Source organism: Zeus faber, assembly GCF_960531495.2.
Source record: "Zeus faber genome assembly, chromosome: 3".
NCBI classification, from domain to species: domain Eukaryota; kingdom Metazoa; phylum Chordata; class Actinopteri; order Zeiformes; family Zeidae; genus Zeus; species Zeus faber.
The window spans coordinates 36,584,591-36,605,172 of record NC_137190.1 but is presented as its reverse complement, the minus strand read 5'-3'; the positions used below and the strand labels follow the sequence as shown (position 1 = coordinate 36,605,172).

The 20,582-nt window shown below is 46.4% G+C and overlaps 1 pseudogene across 1 annotated transcript in view; it reads left to right on the top strand.

The window, feature by feature from the left end:
* The first annotated feature begins 216 nt into the window (after positions 1-216).
* Positions 217-20,582, top strand: part of LOC307227919 (voltage-gated potassium channel KCNC1-like) — a 34,806-nt pseudogene continuing 14,440 nt past the window's right edge. The window contains exon 1 of the transcript in view: positions 217-787. The product of the transcript in view is annotated as a voltage-gated potassium channel KCNC1-like (transcript). The remainder of the gene's footprint in view (positions 788-20,582) is intronic.

Sequence of the window (20,582 nt, the reverse complement as noted above, 5' to 3'; positions counted from 1 at the left end):
TTTCACCTCGTGGTGTTCGAGTTTCCACATTTTATACGCTGTGGAAGAAGAGGGCACATCGGCCGCCGATCGTGCGGGAAGACTTGCCGGAGACTTGGTTTAAAATTGCGCAATTTTGGGCACGTGACACTCACCCTCACTTTATTTTTTATTTTATTTGTATTTGTTTTGTTTATTTTACACGACCGGCTACGAGGACATGCGTGTGGCGCGACGATGGGCCAGCACTGCGACGAGAACGCGAACGTGCGCGTCGTGATTAACGTGGGAGGAATCCGGCACCAGACCTGCCGCAACACTCTCCGCACCCTGCCGAGAACCCGACTGGCCTGGCTGGCGGAGCCCGACGCGTACGACCGCTTGGACTTCGACCCTCGGTCCGAGGAGTTCTTCTTCGACCGCCACCCGGGCGTCTTCGCGCACATCCTCAACTACTGCCGCACCGGGAAGCAGCACTGCCCAGCGGACGTGTGCGGCCCCCTCTACGAGGAGAAGCTCGCATTCTGGGGCATCGATGAGACGGACGTGGAGCCCTGCTGCTGGATGACCTACCGGCAGCACCGGGAGGCCCAGGAGGCGCTAGACAGCTTTGGCGGGGGGCCCATGGAGGCTGGGTGACGGAGGCGGGGACGGCACGGAGCTCGGGGAGGGCGAGGAAGAACCGGAGATGACCAAGAGGCCGGCGCTCGGCGACTCCGCCGAGAGCCGGGCAAGGGGGACGTGGCGCCACTGGTAGAAGAGAGTGTGGGCGCTCTTCGAAGACCCGTACTCGTCCAAATACGCAAGGGTGAGTTAGCTGGATGAAATAATACATTTTGTTTAGTTTGGCCTTTGCTTGTGCAGTGCGTGCAATGTGCGTAAAAAGTCAGTTTTGCCCTCACTCCACGCGTGAACGACATCATGCTTGCAGTGTGCTCAAAACCAAATCAATCGTCCATCCATAGCAACAGTTTACTAACAACAACTAACCAATTTGTGCATTCTCGCCAGGAAAGGCAAAGGCAAAGACGACTAACCGAAACACCTCCAGTCTCTACGGAGAGAGGTCTTTATATTCTTTAATTTTATTATTTATCTTCATAAAAATGGCACTCAGACCTAGACGTGTCTCTTAGATTTACAGTAGGGTTGTGGGGACATCGGACACAAGCTGGCTGGACTTCAGGGTAAGAGAGTAACGGGGAAAGTAAGCCCTTTACGCACTGTGCTTCTTTCGTTCCATAAGTAAACGAAATAAAATAAAATAACCTACATCTAAAATAAAAAAAACTGTTTTGCGCACCAATCACGGGAACCCTATCTCTGGCCCGCAGTGGGCACAGTTGGTGCCGTCAGAGAGGGAGCGATCGGGGCGCAGAGCCCACCCTGCGGAGCTATTTTAGAATGCCCCGTATCATTCCCTCCGTCTGGGGAGGGAATCGTCTGTGGAGGGGCGTGGAGGCTGGTCTAAAAACGAAACCGATTCTGGTGCCTAGTCTCGCATGAGTACATTTTACATTTGCATTTACATGATATTAGACAGCTCTCGCGCGACATTTACGTAATGTATCCGTAACAGTCGTCTATGTGACGCTGACCCTATACAAAACTTTTAGGGAATTGGATGGACCTACAACCAACCAGAATAACGGAAAGTGTGTCGTAGCACTGAACGAGTCAGTTGGTGAATTAAACTTTTACCAAATCCGGTCGGAAAACGGCAAAGAGAACCAAACATATTTTTTTTTTTAGCAAAAGCAAAAGCTTTTTAGAGAAAAATACCATCCAGTTTGTGTAATACTGTCACGATAGTGGTTTCAACAGACCGTTCCACATCAGCGGCAGCCATCTTGGTTGTTTAGGAAAGTGCCTTAATGGCATATCTCTGCATCATCATCATCATCATGATTGGCCCGACCCTGGCAAGGTTGGGTGGAAATCTATTTGAATGGTAGGTTGGCCAGACGCATTCTGCAGAGCAAATAAGACATGAGCTTGTAGATTTGTCTGGTTCCCAGTCTAGCGGACCCCACCACCAACAATGGAACGGCATTACAAGGACCATATCCACAACGTAAATATACATTGAACGGCTGTTTCTTTCAAAGTGCCAACGACATAAAGATGATCAATGATGGGATTTTAACAAAATATCCATATGATACTCTTGAAAACTATTTCCAACACAAAAATAGAACAAAAGCCACATCAAGCAAGTCTGAAATGAACGACAATCTTTTTTATTTTTATGCAAAACAGAGCCAGCACACTTTCTTAATGTGCCGTTAAAATACTTGTTGATGAATTTAGAAACATGTCATTGACAATTCGCATTGACAATGACAATGAGGAGTGTTGCAGTGGTAGGTGCATCTGATTTTGGAAAGTACCCTCATAGTCTCTCGTTATAATACCATACAACAGAATTACTTGACCCAATGGCGGACACAAAACGGCTGTCCATATCAATATAACACCCCTCATAACAGTGTGTAGTTTGTTATGTACCACACCTCAGATTAAATTCTGTGGTCAGTTTCAAGGCTGTACATCTGTGACTTGTATCCGTTGTCCTGTTAAGTGTCCGTCTAACCCTGTTAGTGAGCTTCAAAAAGCGGGCTTCTTAGTTGATGCCCTTTTTTCCATGTTTGACGTCATTCCATGATTTTAGAGACTGTCGCCCTTGACACATCAAATTATTCAGCAGTTTTTCTCACCAGGTCACCTTTGATTGAGGTGCTGACTTTTCAGTCTTTTTTCGAGCTCTGTAAATAAGCTCATGTAGCTTTGAAAGCTCATATATCAATGTGCTAATTGTCAGACCGCACCCCTTGTATAGATGACACATACTGCTTATTAGCAATGAAGCTAATATGACTCACCATCAGAGGTGTTGCCAGAATTTTGGGGCCCCATGAAAAAAACAACTACCAGGCCCCTAACATAGAAATTAGAATATTTCAGATTAAAATAACATACTGAACAACATGTGTTATTAAATGTACTAATATAAGCTTCTGCTGCACTATACTACAATTGGGAAGATTCTAGTTTCCACCATCATCCTTTGCCTATATTAACAGTATTGCAAACATTTTTGGTTCCTAATATTAACAAAAGCTGTCTGTGTCATGAGATTTTTCTGATGCTTTATTATAAATAACTACACAATTGGTGAATTTTTATATATGGTATTGTAGTCAGTTTTAATTAAGATATTACCAATGATCCATGGTTAGATGAAATAATTTATTACCAATTCTTATAACCAAGGCTAACCCTCTTCTGCCCTATGCATAATTCCTAAATATATGCCTAAATAACTTACCTAAAATAAAAACAGTTCCAGAACTATGTGGACTGCAGGTACCTAAATGTGGTACCTGATAAATGTGGTATCTACAGAGAACAAACATCTGTGAAACTGCAACTGTAGTGTCAAGACATCATGTGGGTATTCCTGAGTAAGTTCAGCAGGAGATAAACCATAGGAGAAAATACTCTGTAACAGTATTTTGCCCATCTCCTGGTAGGCTTGGGTAGAACAGGTTAAGGCATTTGTCCTTGTTTTTGTTCCCTGTCAACAAAACTCAGAGGTTACACTGCACCAAGAGCTCAGCGTCGAGCCTTCTTGTGAGCAAACTCATTTATAATGTCTTTAAAGTTGAATTTTCTAGCTCACTGGTTTTCTATTGAAAGGAAGGCAAGGCTGTTCAGCCTGTCTTGGCACATTGTAAATCTTAGATAGTCCTTTACAAGTTTCAGATTACTGAAGGCATGTTCACCTCCAGCAACTGTTACAGGCATTGTACAGAAGATTCACAGTGCAATGCACACCTCTCCAAAAAAAATTTAGTTTTTGAGGCGGGCATAGTGGTTATCTCTCCTAATGCTGCTACACGGTGTAGCAACTGTTAGATTAGCGTTTTTTTTTTGTTTATTTCTCCTCGTGGAGAATGGACCAAACCATGTGCCTTATGGGGGATGAAAATGGGATGTTTAGGTAGAGATGCCTGATCTGATTTTGGTTATACATTTTAATTTTCATCACATAATGTCATTCAATATTTTTGCCTAACAAACAAATCATTTTCTAAACATTTAGGGGCCCCTACCAGGCTAGGGCCCCATGAATCATTCATGGTTTCCCCCCCATAACGATGCCCTTGCTCCCCATTGTTTAAATTCTTTGTCATGTGGCATTGGTGTTATTTTATCCACCCACACAGCATATATCAATATACAAAATATGTTAAACAAAGAGGAACATTTTCATCGTAGTAGACATGAAAATACATGGAGGTCCTAAAAATGGTTCTACTGTCTCTCAACTGAGCATTAGTCATAGTAGTCAATGGCCAAGATATATACAGTATGAAGCAGGTCCATGTTTGCAGGAAACTAGCATAGTTCTAGTTCTGAAGCCAACCTATGGACCTACTGAGCCTTCCGTAAGTAATGAGGCCTACACATGATCTGCACTCTGCTCAGACGGTTTTGTATTTCAACGATGCATCTAAATTTAATGCAAAAGATCACCCTGGTGATCTTTATATATATATAAATATACATATTGTGAATATACATGTATATTCATAATATGCTTTTAAAGTTGTGTTGACTATGTTTATTTTCTATTGTCGCTGCTGTTGGCTACATCACATGTCGCTGTTTTGTCATTGGGTACACTTTGAATGTTCAGCTTTTAACTTTTACCCTTTTTCCAATGCATCAAAATCCTGGTAGCACCGCTAACATCCGGCATTATTCATTTGTGGGAAAGGTAACACCCGGGTTTCGGTCTCGGGTCAAATGACCCTGAGATAGACAGCTTTTTATCGGCTCTGATGTAAAGAGGACACCCGGACCGACCCGTCAATTTTGGCCCCTTTACCAATGCAATGAAGTTCCAGACATTCAATCATTCAATTATTTTCATTCGGAGATTGAATCCAAAATCAAATTCAAAAGTTAATTGGAGTTTTGAATGTGGGGACAGCTCCAAGGGGACCACGGTGGAGAACCCCCACGCTCCCCACCAGTCTCCAAGCTTCTCCAGCATCTCCCCAAGCCGGTCTCTGAACTGCAGGAGCGTCTCCGCTCCCCGCTGCCGAAGGACCAGTGCGCGTGGTTGCAGGCACGGATACTCCAAGCTGCTTCTACTGTGTTGGGTCATTCACGAACGAGCCGATTCTGTGGAACGGCTCTTTAGGAACGGAGGGAACCGAGTATCGCTGGGTGATGAGCCGTTTTTTTTTCCTCCAAGTTTTACAGTTTTATGTTTTTGTTTATTTAAGTTGCTTTCTCCTCCACTGTTTTTTCCCCAATCACACTGGAACCTGACAAGCCACTTTTCCAGCATGTTTGTGACTTCAAACGTGACACACCAGAAAAAAAAGAACAGATTTTCTCCTTGCAATGGAAATATTTAAACCCAGGTATACCCATTAATTTTTGTGTAAAAACTGTAATAGTTGAAGTAGCTTGAACTTTTAGCAAGGGAATTTTGGTTCCCTAGAAAATGGAGGAAAATAATAGGCCTGCACAATTTTCAACATCATTTAGCTCACTTTGAACAGGAAATGCAAACAGAATCATCTTTGCTTGTTGGCTGGGCTGGTCGGCGAGTTAAGATAGATAAGTTCTCTCAATGGTTTTAGCTTATAGACCCCTTTCACTCAAAATAGTGTTTTCTCTATTGTTACCGCCTGACTTTGACAATCGGAGAAGACATGGTCTGACAGTATGGAAGTGCAAATGGAGCTTTGTGTCATCTAGTTACAGCTGCATTCAGCTTGCATGGCATCATGTCATAAGATTGGCGAGAGTCTTTATTGTCACCTTACACAATAAGTTATGGTGGCCACAAGTTTAAATAATGATATGATGATTATTATAATAATGCAGTTAATGCATAATAATGCAAATCTCCCTGCCTCGCTGCACTCATTGGTTCAATTCAAGGCAGCTTGGCGGCCGCGGGAAAGGGAAACAGCAGCCGGTGCTTAACCACGCCCCCTTTGTCCGTAACATACCTCCACCACCAGACTTAGGCCGGGGAGCTGTCCGGCCGACAGCTGACTCCCCCCAGAGCAGGAGAGAAAGTCAGTCACGACCGGCCTATGGACCACCCGGAAGCTAAAGGGCTGGAGAGCCAGGTACCACTGGGTGATCCGGAGCCACTGCAGTGGGCGGGGCATGGTCCAAACAGAGGGTGAAGGCTCGTCCCAGGAGGTAGAACGGACTGCCCACTTGATGGCTGAACACTCCTTCTTGACCGTGCTGTACCTTGACTCCCGCTCTGAGAGCTTGTGGCTGAGGTAAAGCACCGGACGCTCGGCCCCTCAACCTCCTGGGACAAGACTGCGCTCAGTCCTCTGTTCGACGCATCGATCTGCAGACAAACGCCTGCTGGCACTTCTCTGACTACTGGACCGGATCTGGAGCACCCCTTCGAGTTAAGTCGGTCAAGGAGCTGGTTAGCTCCAAAAAGTTGGGGACAAACCTCCTATAGTAGCTGGCCTGTCCCAAGAACTGCCTCACCTCCTTCTTGGTCTTGGGTCTCTGCGTGTTTGTGACCGCAGCGGGTTTATCAAGCTGTGGTTGGACCAGACCTTCGCCCAAGTGGTACCCCAGATACGTCCCTCCCGCCGTCTCACGGCACACTTCTTTGGGTTGGTGGTGAGCCCAGCCTGCCTCAGGGACACAAGCACAGCGCGCATATGCTGCTCCCAGGTGTCTCTGTGAATGGTAATGTCATCTAGGTAGGCGCGGCATATGCTACATGCGAACGCAGGATGTGGCCCATGAGTCTCTGAAAGGTGGCTGGGGCACCGAACAACAAGAACATACATGACATACTGTATTTCATTCTTACTGGTGCTAGGACCTTCCTCTCAGTTTTCTTTAATTTGGTCTAGCAAGCCCAGGGGTCTCCTGCCAAAGAGCAGTTCAAAGGGAGAAAATCCCGGGGAGGCCTGGGGAACCTCCCGCACCGCAAACAACAGGGGGTCCACTCACTTGTCCCAATCGTTTTAATCGTATCGTTGTCAACAAACTTTTGAATCATGTTTTTCAGCGTTTTATTAAAGCGTTCCACCAGGCTGTCGGTCTGGGGATGGTAAACGCCGGTCCGAATCTAGCGGATGCCCAGTAACTCGGCAAGTTCCCAAAGTGTACGTGACATAAAGGTAGTGCCCTGGTCGGTCAGGATTTCCTTCGGAATCCCGACTTGGGAGATTACCTGAAACAGCGCCTGCGCTACACTCTTGGCCGTAATACTGCGCAGGGGCACTGCTTCTGGGTACCGGGTTGCATAATCCACTAGGACTAACACAAAACAGTATCCGCGGGCACTGTGGTCTAACGGCCCGATGAGGTCCATACTGAGCCTCAACGGCGCTCTTGATGATCACGCTCACTGACGACCCCTCCACGTCACCATGCGCCACGCAACACTCACATTTCCCTACCGACTGTGAATGCACTCCCCCAGCCTCTCTCATCAAGTGCGACAAGCAGGAACTTACCTGTACCCTATGGCTTTTTCCCTTGTAACGATTTGAGCCGGACCATCAGATACGTGTGAATATCCCGATGCACACAACAAACCTCCACCTGTGACGCCTCCACCAAAACCCCCGGGTCGAACCAGGTGTTGCTCTGCGAACAGCACGAGTCCAACAAAGCCTGATGTCTACCCCCTTGTAGGCCACCTGCCGAGTTGCATCCAAGGACAGTCGTGGTGGTCGTGGCCGGGCCGTATGCAGTGTCCGCACCCCTGCCCAGGGGTCTGCGCTCCCGCCCAGACGTCTGCACAGCTCCCTGACTTGCTGCAGCGGCACCGCCCTGGGAGCTAAGGGGGGACAGAGAGGGGACAGCATGGGAAGGGGAGAGAGCGTCCCGCAGCACCACAGAACCCGGCGAATTCGCGTAGGTCCTGGGGTCAGACATAGCGTCCCCCCTGACATTGTCCTCCGGGGCACCGTGATGGGCTGCGGACCTGGCGAATCCCGCGTGGGTCCTGGGGTCGCACGCGGGTCTGGTCCTCTGACTGGCTCCCGGTCGGCGGCAGCGGGCCGGCAGCTGGTCACGCCATGCTCCAGGGAGCTCACGCTGTCGAGGACGCGCCACAGCTGGTAGAGGAGGCTGTCACGCTCCTCCTCCAGGTCAGCGAGGCATTTCCCGCAGCCAGCGGATCTGCTCCCGGATGCCTTCCACTTAGCGCTCGGCCCCTCCCGGCCCCCACATTGGGCGCCACTTGTGGGGGTCCCTGCCCACAGGTAAGGGTTTAGGGAGGGAGACTGAGTCTTTCTGGCTGTGGTGCACCAACATGGCGAGTGTCTTTATTGTAACCTTACACAATAAGGTATGCTGGCCACAACTATAAATAACAATATGATGATTATTATAATAATGCAGTTGATAAAAATCATCTCAGGCACAGGATGAATGCTCCGCGGCTGGGCTGCTGACAAGGGAACCGTGCTGTGCCCTTTGTCCGCCACACCCAGACTCATAGCCGCGCTTATCAATTACTAGGTCATGAAGGGGATTTGGTTTCACTAAACCTTCAAGGTTAGAAAAATGAACATCCTACGTTCTTTAAACAAGGTATTATCTGTTAACCGAGGATGTTGGCCTTCTTTTTCTCAGCATTGCCCTGTTGCCTGTGTCCATTAAGTTCCTTGTTGTCGTTAAGTGTAGTTTCACCATTTTTCAATCTATACCTTATTAAAATATTAATTCCCATCATTAATTACCTTGCTACAGGCTTTCTTGAAACTTACTGCTCCGCTGCAGCTTCTCATTGTGCCTAAATCGATTAAAAACAACTAAGATCTTGTTTTTATGTTTGCTCGTTATAAAGATGCGAGATATAACGCTTAAGTAACTCAGCTTTTGAAATGCTGGAAGGTGTATTTCACAGGTACTAGACTAGTTGCTTTCCTCTGCAGGCTTGCATTGAGCAAACACTGTTAGCATGCAGCCCATCGCTATCGTGGTACTGGACACACAGGGATGAAATTGCAGTTGACCTTCTCATCTGAATCTGGGTAAGACAAAATGCAAATATCCTTCTTTTTTTTTAACACTTGTGTGTTTGCCAGAGGAGAGCTCTCAAAAGTTGATGCATCAGCTATACTGCACAGAATCGGAGTCCCTGAACCCAGTACCTTGATACGTTTGATTCTGCAGTTGACTCCAAGTGTTAGAGGAAAGTTCCACTGCTGGGTCATAAAACAGTGTTTCTCAACCCAGTCCTTAAGTACCCACTGACTGACAAGTTTTAGCTCCAATTCAAATTTTGCATACCTAATTAAAATTAGGGGCGGCATGGTGGTGCAGTGGTTAGCTCTGTCGCCTCACAGCAAGAAGGTTCCCGGTTCTCCCTGTGCTTGCGTGGGTGTTCTCTGGGTACTCCGGTTTCCTCCCACATTCCAAAGGCATGCAGGTTAGGTTAATCAGTGACTCTAAAAAATTGACCGTAGGTGTGAATGTGAGCCTGCATGGTTGTTGTCAGCCCTGTGATAGACTGGCAACCTGTCCAGGGTGTACCCTGCCCCTTGCCCAACAGCTGAGATTGGCTCCAGCCCCCACGAGGATAAGCGGTATAGATAATGGATGGATGGAATTAAAATTAGGGTCATGAGAATATGTGGCCCTTCATTAAATCAGGTGTGCGACAAAGAGTAGAATTGGACCTAAAACTTGTAGAACCGAAAGTACTTCAGGACTGGGTTGAGAAACACTGTAATTGAACACCAGAGCCTTAGTGTTTGTGTGTCACTGGATTCAGTGAAAACAAAGTTTTAAATGTCTTTAAGTCTTGTTTTTGTGTTTTTATTTGTACTTGTCATGAAGACAAGATGGATCACTTAAATAAGTTAGAATGTACCCTGTCACTACCTTAGTACTTGCAGTTCCGTTGACATCTTTGCATGTGTGTTACTTAGTTGAATAGTTTCCCAACTTTACCTGGTTTTGGGTTATGGATTTCGGATTGTTTGCACTGTGATATCCTTACTATTTCTTGGCTTTGAACCTCGCCTGAACTGTTTTTCGGATTTTGGAACATGGACTTTGGCTCGGCGAGTGCTCGGCTAGCGCTTGGCTAATGCTAGTTAACCTATTAGCTTAGCATATTGCTAACTATGCCGGCATGCATGCCTACCTCCACGGCTTGTGGGAACTGTTTCCGCCTCATCGACAGACTCAGCGCTCTAGAGAAGTCGGTCTTCAAAGACATCCACAGCCTGTGTGAGGACGTGAAGAAGAAGGACGAACTGTGCATCTGACTTCCATCGCTAGCGCTCAGGCTAAGCACATCCCCTGCTCCATGTCCTCTGCTGTGATCTGACTGGAATTAAACTCCACTCTCCCATGGCCCGGATCTATTCTCACTGCAGGTGAGTCGGATCCATCTGAAGCCCTGCCAGCTGTGATAGTGGAGCCATGGCACAAGTCCTAGACCTGCTCCACCCCAGATCCTTGGACCCTGGCGGCGAGCCATGGCCGGCATTGTGTGTGCTCCTTGCGCCCCTCTATACCAGAGACTTTCCAGCTGGAGAACAAATTCCAAGCCCTAGAGCCCACAATTGATGTCAGGGATATGCGGGAATTACCCCGTTTGGGGGGGGGGGGGGGGGGTTGCTGGACCTGGCTGCTGCCAGAACTCCATCCCTGCTCACTGTCGGCTCCTTCATCCATGTCGGAACCAACGATCTCAGGAACAAACAATCAGAGAAACTTTACAGATTTTACAAAGCTTATTGACAGTCCTATACAGTCTGAACGCCGGTTCATCATCCCGCTGGTGTGTCCCAGCTTTGGAGATGTGAAATTCACGCGTGTCCTTCAGCTTCACATGGCTCAAAAGATACTGCTGCTCACTTAACATAGCATTTGTGGACAACTTTGGCACCTTCTTAAACTGTCCAAACGTCTTCAGACATGATGGAGTACATCCAAACATTCACGGATCACGTCTCCTCACCTTGAACATGGAACTTAAGCTGAAATCCTCTGTTCACTGCTGATGTTTGGTGAGTACGATCCACTTTACTGACATTAATGACAGTCACTCTGCTTTACAAATCCCTGTAATTATAAACCATAGACCGAAATCATGTAATGTCCCTGTAACATACAGGAATCTAAACAATTTACTACCGGTTCGGACTCTAAACTATCAGTCCCCCGCAAAGCCATGCACCCAGAACAATTAATGAGCTTATAAGTACCCATAACCCCGATTTCTCTCTACAGACTGAGACTGGATAGACAGAAATAGCACAGTCGCACTCATTGAGACAGCACCACCTAATTTCAAATTCATCCAAACCACTAGATCTGATGAGAGGTGGTCCAATATCTGCTGTCTTCTCTGATATCTATACCTGCAAGGAAATCCTCCTCAGAGAATTCACGTCTTTTGAACACCTTGCTATATCTATATACTGCAGTGTCCTGAATCATTTAATCATCACTGTCTATCGGCCACCAAAATCTAAATGTGGCTTTCTTGATGAATTCACTGAGCTACTGTCCAAGCTCGCCACTGATTATGATTGTGTAATTATCTCAGGTGATTTTAACAGTCAATAGACGTGTCTGCTCTTCCTGTACAACAGAGGGGTACCCGAACAACTAAAAAACGTATCATGAACAATAATACCATTTAAACCTTTTAGGGAATTGTAAATGAGTTACCGCTGTTCATGGCATCATCAACTGAGGATCCTGTGATCAACTTCAACTCCAAAATACAAAATATCATTGATAACATTGATAGCATTGCCCCTGTTAAAACTAAAAACATAGAAAAACAAAAAGCCCCCTGGAGAAATTGAGCTGTTGTTAGGCAGCTCTAGAGAGTGTTGCCAGGCAGAACGAAAATGGAGAAAGACAAAACTTCAGGTTCATCATGAAAGCTACAAGGTTAGAATCAATCAATACAATATAGAAATTAAACAGGCCAGACAGTCTTTCTTCTCTAAAATCATGAATCAAAATATGAACAATAGTAAAGTGCTCTTCTCCACTGTTAACATCTACAACCCCTGTCAGAGATGCTCTCCACTGAAAAATGTGAGAAGTTCGCGACATTCTTCAGTAATTTATGGCTATTAGACAGAATATTTGTGTCCAAAAATTAACCTACCCTCGAGTTCTTCAGTAATATGACTGCTGCCACATGTCTCACTTCGTCCCCTCAGACTGGACGATATTGCTGGTCAGCTCAGGTCCTCCAGCTGCTGCCTGGACCCTCTCCCTACCACTTTTTTTAAAACCGTTTTTAACTGCCTAGCACATGAGATATTAGAAATTTTAAATGGCTCTCTTCAATCAGGTATCCCTGCAGCATTTAAAACAGCTGTCATTAAACCACTCCTGAAGAAGAGCAATCTCAATGCAACAGTTATTGCTAACTACAGGCCCATTTCCAACCTGCCATTCCTCAGCAAAATACTCGAAAACACAGTTTAGCTTCAGCTTAACAAATATTTTACCTCAAACAGCCTTTTAGACACCTATCATTCTGGCTTTCGACCTCACCACAGCACAGAAACAGCACTTTTTAAAGTTCTGAATGATCTGTACATAAACACTGATGCTAAAAATCTGTTCTTCCGCTCCTGGATCTCAGTGCTGCCTTTGACACTGTAGACCATCAGATTTTATTAGCGAGATTACAAAAATAAGTCAGCCTATCTGGCCCGGTTCTAAACTGGTTCAAAACCTACCTACAGGACAGTCAGTTCTTTGTGTCCATTGGAGATTTTGTGTCGAACAAAGTGGATATATGTGGAGTGCCCCAATGTTCGATTCTGGGCCAATTATTGTTCAACCTCTATGTGCCCCCACTTGCACATATTGTAAAGAAACACAAAAAAAATTACCATATTTATGCAGATGATTCACAACTGTACATATCCCTATCTCTTGATGACCTACTCCCCATACACTCCCTCACTCAGTGTATTAATGATATTAATGCATGGATGTCACAGAACTTTTTACAACTGAACAAAGACAAAACAGAAATACTCATCTTTGGTGTAAATGCTCAAAGACAGAAAATTGCAGCTCATCTCCGTCCTCTGTCCCCGGAGAGCAAGAATGAAACCAAAAATCTGAGTGTAATCATAAACGGCGATCAAAATTTTTAGAGCCATATCATTCACATCATAAAATCAGCCTTCTACCAGCTAAAATACATTTCAAAATTAAGAGGCTTCCTGTCAAAAGCAGACCCCGAAAAATTAATCCATGCATTCATAATGAGTATATTGGACTACTGTAATGGCCTGTTCACCGGCCTCCCAAAATCAGCTGTGCAGCGGCTACAGTTAGTCCAAAATGTGACTGCACACGTTCTCACTGGGACAAAAATGTTTGAACACATCACACCTGTTCTTAGATCTCTACATTGGCTCCCTGTCAAAACTAGAATTGATTTTAAGATTATTTTACTTGTATATAAAGCTATAAATGGCTGTGTACCTCAGTATATAAAATAAAAGCTAATTATACATGAACCAGCAAGAACTCTCAGGTACACAGGCAGTGGTCTTTTAACTATCCCTCGTACCAACTCTAAAGCAGGGGAGGCTGCCTTCCGTCCATGAGTCTCTGAAAGGTGGCTGGGGAACCGAACAACCTGAACGGAAGTGTGCGAAAGTGGTATAAGCCAAAGGCGTGGAGAACGCAGCTTTTTCCTTGGACTCCTGAGACAAGGGAATCTGCCAGTAGCCCTTGGTTAAATCCAGTGTCGATCACCCTTTGGTAGTCCACACAGAACCGACTGACCCATCAGGCTTACTCACCAGCATGATGGGATTAGATCAGTCACTCTTGGACTCCTCTATTACGCCCATGTCCAGCATGGCCTCTAATTCCGATACGATCTTGCGTTTGTGTTCGGGCAGGCGATACGGCCGAGAGCGCACCTTCACCCCTGGGGTCGTCTCTTTGTGTATGAGGGACATGAGGTCTGCCAGGGAGGAGAAAACATTAGAGAAGCGACACTGAAGTGCAGCTATGTCCGCCCTCTGGGACAGAGAGAGATAGTCACTGAACAGGGCCGCGGTATCATCAGCCGCTTTTTGAACCTCCGGCCCCAACTCATCTCGCTCAATGACCGCTGTAACCAGAGCCACGGACTCCATTCTCCATTCTTTTAAGAGGTTTAGATGATAAATCTGTTTCGCTCCCTGCCTGACCGTTCAACCTTATAATCGACCTTGCTAACCTGTCGTGTGACCACAAACGGCCCTTGCCACTGCGCGAGCAATATAAAGCTGGACGTAGGGAGCAACACTAACACCTTTTCTCCCGGTGCAAATTGTCTGAGTCAAGCCCCCCGGTCGTATAAGAGGTGCTGACGTTCCTGAGCCTGGAGCAAATTCTTCAAGATTCAAGATTCAAGATTTTTTATTTGTCACATACATATACATACTTTCATACATACAGTGGGGCAAAAAAGTATTTAGTCAGCCACCAATTGTGCAAGTTCTCCCACTTAAAAAGATGAGAGAGGCCTGTAATTTTCATCATAGGTACACTTCGACTATGAGAGACAGAATGGGGGGAAAGAATCCAGGAAATCACATTGTAGGATTTTTAATGAATTAATTGGTAAATTCCTCGGTAAAATAAGTATTTGGTCACCTACAAACAAGCAAGATTTCTGGCTTTCACAGACCTGTAACTTTTTCTTTAAGAGGCTCCTCTGTCCTCCACTCGTTACCTGTATTAATGGCACCTGTTTGAACTCGTTATCAGTATAAAAGACACCTGTCCACAACCTCAAACAGTCACACTCCAAACTCCACTATGGCCAAGACCAAAGAGCTGTCAAGGGACACCAGAAACAAAATTGTAGACCTGCACCAGGCTGGGAAGACTGAATCTGCAATAGGTAAGCAGCTTGTTGTGAACAAATAAACTGTGGGAGCAATTATTAGAAAATGGAAGACATACAAGACCACTGATAATCTCCCTCGATCTGGGGCCCCATGCAAGATCTCACCCCGTGGGGTCAAAATGATCACAAGAACGGTGAGCAAACATCCCAGAACCACACGGGGGGACCTAGTGAATGACCTGCAGAGAGCTGGGACCAAAGTAACAAAGGCTACCATCAGTAACACACTACGCCGCCAGGGACTCAAATCCTGCAGGGCCAGACGTGTCCCCCTGCTTAAGCCAGTACATGTCCAGGCCCGTCTGAAGTTTGCCTGAGAGCATTTGGATGATCCAGAAGAGGATTGGGAGAATGTCATATGGTCAGATGAAACCAAAATATAACTTTTTGGTAAAACCTCAACTTGTCGTGTTTGGAGGAGAAAGAAAGCTGAGTTGCATCCAAAGAACACCATACCTACTGTGAAGCATGTGGGTGGAAACATCATGCTTTGGGGCTGTTTTTCTGCAAAGGGACCATGACGACTGATCCGTGTAAAGGAAAGAATGAATGGGGCCATGTATCGTGAGATTTTGAGTGAAAACCTCCTTCCATCAGCAAGGGCATTGAAGATGAAACGTGGCTGGGTCTTTCAGCATGACAATGATCCCAAACACACCGCCCGGGCAACGAAGGAGTGGCTTCGTTAGAAACATATCAAGGTCATGGAGTGGCCTAGCCAGTCTCCAGATCTCAACCCCAGAGAAAATCTTTGGAGGGAGTTGAAAGTCCGTTTTGCCCAGCGACAGCCCCAAAACATCCCTGCTCTAGGGGAGATCTGCATGGAGGAATGGGTCAAAATACCAGCAACAGTGTGTGAAAACCTTGTGAAGACTTACAGAAAACGTTTGACCTCTGTCATTGCAAACAAAGGGTATATAACAAAGTATTGAGATGAACTTTTGTTATTGACCAAATACTTATTTTCCACCATAATTTGCAAATAAATTCTTTAAAAATCAGACAATGTGATTTTCTGGATTTTTTTTTCTCATTTTGTCCCTCATAGTTGAGGTATACCTATGATGAAAATAACAGGCCTCTCTCATCTTTTTAAGTGGCAGAACTTGCACAATTGGTGGCTGACTAAATACTTTTTTGCCCCACTATATGCAGTGAAATGTAATAAATAAATAAATGTAATGTAATGCGGTGATAGCACACAATATGTCCTAGGAAAAAATGAAAATAAAAAAATTCTTTCTATAGGCCGACTAACTGACTCCTAAAACGTAATACAGTAAGTTGAATACTTATAGAATAAAATAAAAATATATAGAATAAAATACAATAAAAATAAAAAGAAAAAAAATGGAATAGATAGAGGGAATATGCCTATGTATATACAGATATGTGCATTAAAGTGGCATGTGACTTAAAGTGGCATGTGAATGTGAATAGAGTGAGGTAGTGTTTGGTATAATACAGCACAGTATACAACAGTACGGCGCAGCAATACGGCATCACGAACAACCCTGAACAGTGATACAGTATGCTACATACAGTACAGTAGGTAGTGGAGCCTAGTGTATGGCTCAGTTAGGACCCCTGGTGAGGTCAGCGTTGACAGTTCTAATGGCTTGCGGGAAAAAACTCTGTCTCAGTCTCTCTGTTCTCGCTGTGTGACTGTGGAGGCGCTTGCCTGACCGCAGCAGCTGAAACAGTCCGTTGTTGGGGTGATGAGGATCCTTCATGATCCTACGGGCTCTGCTACTACACCTCCTGGTGTATAACTCCTGCAAGGGGGGGAGGGTAGTTCCAGTGGTACGTTCAGCTGAACGCACCACCCTCTGCAGGGCCCGCCTGTCCTGGGCAGTACAGTTCCCAAACCAGGCAGTGATGTTGCCTGTCAGGATGCTCTCCACCGCTCCAGAGTAGAAGGACTTGAGGATCCTCACCGAGACTCGGAATTTCCTCAGCTGCCTGAGGTGATAGAGACGCTGCCTCGCCTTTCTCACCAGAGTGTCTGTGTGAACAGTCCATGTTAAGTCTTCTGTGATGTGGACTCCCAGATATCTGAAGCTGCTCACCCTATCAACAGAAGTCCCATTAATCCACAAGGGCGCGTGCGTCCTCGATTGTGATCCACGCCTAAAGTCCACAATCAGCTCCTTGGTTTTGCTGACGTTCAGGTGTAGGCTGTTGTCCTGGCACCAGAGTGACAGGTCAGCCACCTCCTCGCGGTAGGCCTTCTCATCGCAGTCGGTGATCAGGCCCACGACCACGGTGTCGTCAGCAAACTTGATGATGGTGTTGGAGCTGGACCTGGCCACACAGTCATGTGTGTACAGGGAGTACAGTAGGGGGCTGAGGACGCAGCCCTGGGGGTATCCTGTATTCAGGGTGAGGGAGCTTGACATGTACTTCCCCACCTTGACCACCTGGGGGCGGCCTGTGAGGAAGTCCAGGATCCAGGTGCACAGCGGACCATTCAATCCTAGCTCCATCAGCTTGACAGCCAGTCTGGTGGGAACTATGGTGTTGAAAGCTGAACTATAATCGATGAACAGCATTCTCACATAGGCCCCCTTCTGGCCATCCAGGTGCGTGAGCGTGGTGTGCAGTACCTGGGAGACCGCGTCATCCGTGGATCTGTTCCGCCGGTACGCGAACTGCAGCGGGTCCAAGGTGCGGGGAAGGGAGGCGCAGATGTAATCCTTAATCAGCCTCTCGAAACACTTCATGACCACCGAGGTGAGGGCCACCGGACGGTAGTCGTTCAGGCAGGTTGGAGAGGCGATCTTCGGGACAGGAACGACGGTGGACCTCTTGAAACAGGACGGGACCACTGATTCAGCCAGGGAAATGTTGAATATTGTGGTGAACACAGGAGCTAGCTGGTTAGCACAGGTCTTCAGTACTCGCCCAGATATGCCGTCTGGGCCCGCAGCTTTCCTGGTGTTCACCCGCATCAAAGCCCTCCTGACCTCGTGCACGGACACTGAGAGTGCGCGCTCGTCCCCAGCGGTGTAACTCCAATTAGCCGGCGAGCTAGCGGTGCTGCTGCCAGACTCGAACCGCGCATAAAAGGAGTTCAGTTGGTTGGCCAGGGAGGCGTCCACACTCGTGGCTGGGGAGGAGCTGCTCTTGTAGTTTGTTATTGTTCGCAGCCCCTCCCACAAGCGTCTTGTGTCCCCCCGCTCCATCTGCAGCTCCACGGTGTCTCTGTACGTCCGTTTAGCTTCCCTCACCGCCCTCCGCAGATTGTACGACGCCGCTTTGTAATTGTCCATGTTACCAGATACAAGTCCGTCGTTGTAAGCGGCCGTGCGCGCATTCAGAGCGCAGCGGATGGATTTATCAACCCATGGTTTCTGGTTTGGAAATATCCGAACTTTCACCGTGGGAACGATTTCATCCGCGAGCGTAGTTACAAAACTAACTACAACCTCCGTAAACTCGCTGACGTCACTTGAACTTGTTTGGAACATGTCCCAGTCTACGTCAGTCAGAGCGTCCTGAAGCGCAGCCTCCGATTGGTCCGTCCACCGCTTCACTTCCCTCGTCATCACCAGATCCCGCGCGATCAGAGGCCTGTAAACAGGAAGCAGCGAGATCGCGGCGTGATCTGATTTCCCGAAAGCAGGAAGCGACACGGGCTTGTATCCGTTCTTGTAAGGAGTGTAACAATGGTCCAGAGTTCTGTCTCCCCTGGTGCCACACGTGATGTGTTGGTGGAAATTCGGCAGAACTTTTTTAAGGTTGGCCCTGTTAAAGTCCCAAGTCACCACCACAGCCGCGTCGGGATGTCTGTTCTGAAATCCGCACAACACATCGTACAGAACCGACAGAGCTGCGTCGGTGTCCGCTTGCGGTGGGATATAAACGGCTGTAATGATGACCGTGCTGAATTCCCGGGGGAGATAAAATGGACGGCATAGTATGGTCAGCTGTTCCAGGTTCGGCGAGCAGGAGTGGGAGAGGAATTTGGTGTTGTTGGCGTTACACCAGCGGTTGTTTACCATTAGGCAGACGCCTCCACCTTTGGATTTCCCGACTCTCCCGTTCTGTCGCCGCGGAACACGGAGAAGGCCTCGGCTGGACGTATGGCTTCATCCGGCACCAGTGGGGTCAGCCATGTTTCCGTCAGGCAGAGGATGCAACAGTTCCTCGTGTCACGCTGGAATTGAATCCTCGCTCGAAGTTCATCCATCTTGTTCTCCAGGGACTGGACGTTAGCAAGAAGGATGCTTGGCAGAGGTGGACGGTAAGGTTGCGTCCTCATTCTGACCCGAATGCCGCCTCGTTTACCTCGGTGCTTCCTCCGTGGGCCGGCTCGTGGAACAGCGACTCCATTTTTGTTGTAGTTGTTGTTGTTGCGAGTGTTCCCGCGTAGGATTTCCGCCGGCCACTCTGCTCCCACGGATAAAAAGTCCCAAAGTTGTTCGTTTAGGGAAATTTTTATATCCATGAGTGCATCGCGGTCGTATGAGTTAATTGTTGATGTTTTTCTGGCGAACATTGTGAAAAAAAAGGAAAAAAAATACTAAAGAGTAAGAAAGTAACCGGAGCGCCGGCACAGGCGACCGCTAGGGGCGGCGCCACTATCTCACTATATCGTCACTACTAAGATGGCGAATAGTAAAAGGGAGAGCGGACATCCTTGTCTTGTGCCGCGTTGCAGAGTGAAACACTGTGAAGTGTAACCATTTGTGTTGAAAGAAAGAAGATGGAGAGTTGTAGAGGATTCTGATCCATTGAATGAGGGACTCTCCAAAGCCAAATTTGTTGAGGATTGAAAAGAGATTTGTCCAATTAACGCTGTCAAATGCTTTTTCGGTATCCAAAGAGGCAATAATTGTATTAAAGTTGTTCAAGATTCAAGATTTTTATTTGTCACATACATATACATACTTTCATACATATATGCAGTGAAATGTAATTTGAGATTCCTTTGAGATATGCTGATCAGACTGAATAAATGACGCATATTGCTGGATGAGTGTCTGCCTTTGACAAAGCCTGTTTGGTCTGGGTGAATTATAAATGGAATTACTTTTTCAATTCTCTTGGTTAGTGTTTTACTTGTAATCTTAAGGTCGCAATTGATAAGGCTTATGGGTCTATAACTGGAGGTGAGGTTGGGTCCTTATTGGGTTTGAGCGAAACCAAAATGAGAGCTGTATTCACGTGCGGAGGTGCGCATGGTGGAGGTTGACTTGACCTCTGTAAGCATTCTGATGAATAATGGGGAGATAAGTGGCCAGAAGTGTTTTTAAAATTCCACTGGGTAGCCATCTGATCCAGGTGATTTATTGTTCGGCATAGAGAAGAGAGCTTTCCTGAGTCCTGCAAGAGTAAGTGGTTGATCTAAGGTGATAGTCTACTCCGTCGAAAGTTTAGGAAGGTCAATATCATCAAGGAATGAGTGAATGTTTGATATATTAGATTCATTATCCAAGTGATATAGGTTATTACAAAAGTCTGTAAATATGTTATTGATGTCTTGCGGGGTTATTTGTTATTCTACCCTGTGGATCTTTGATGGCTGTAATAAGTGATTTTTCTCTATCGCGTTTCAATTGATTGGCAAGAAATTTACCTTATTTGTCATTGAATTCAAAATAATTTGCTTTTGTTCGTTGCATAAGGAATTGTGTCTTTTGATGGATGTTAGCATCAAGTTGAGATGTAA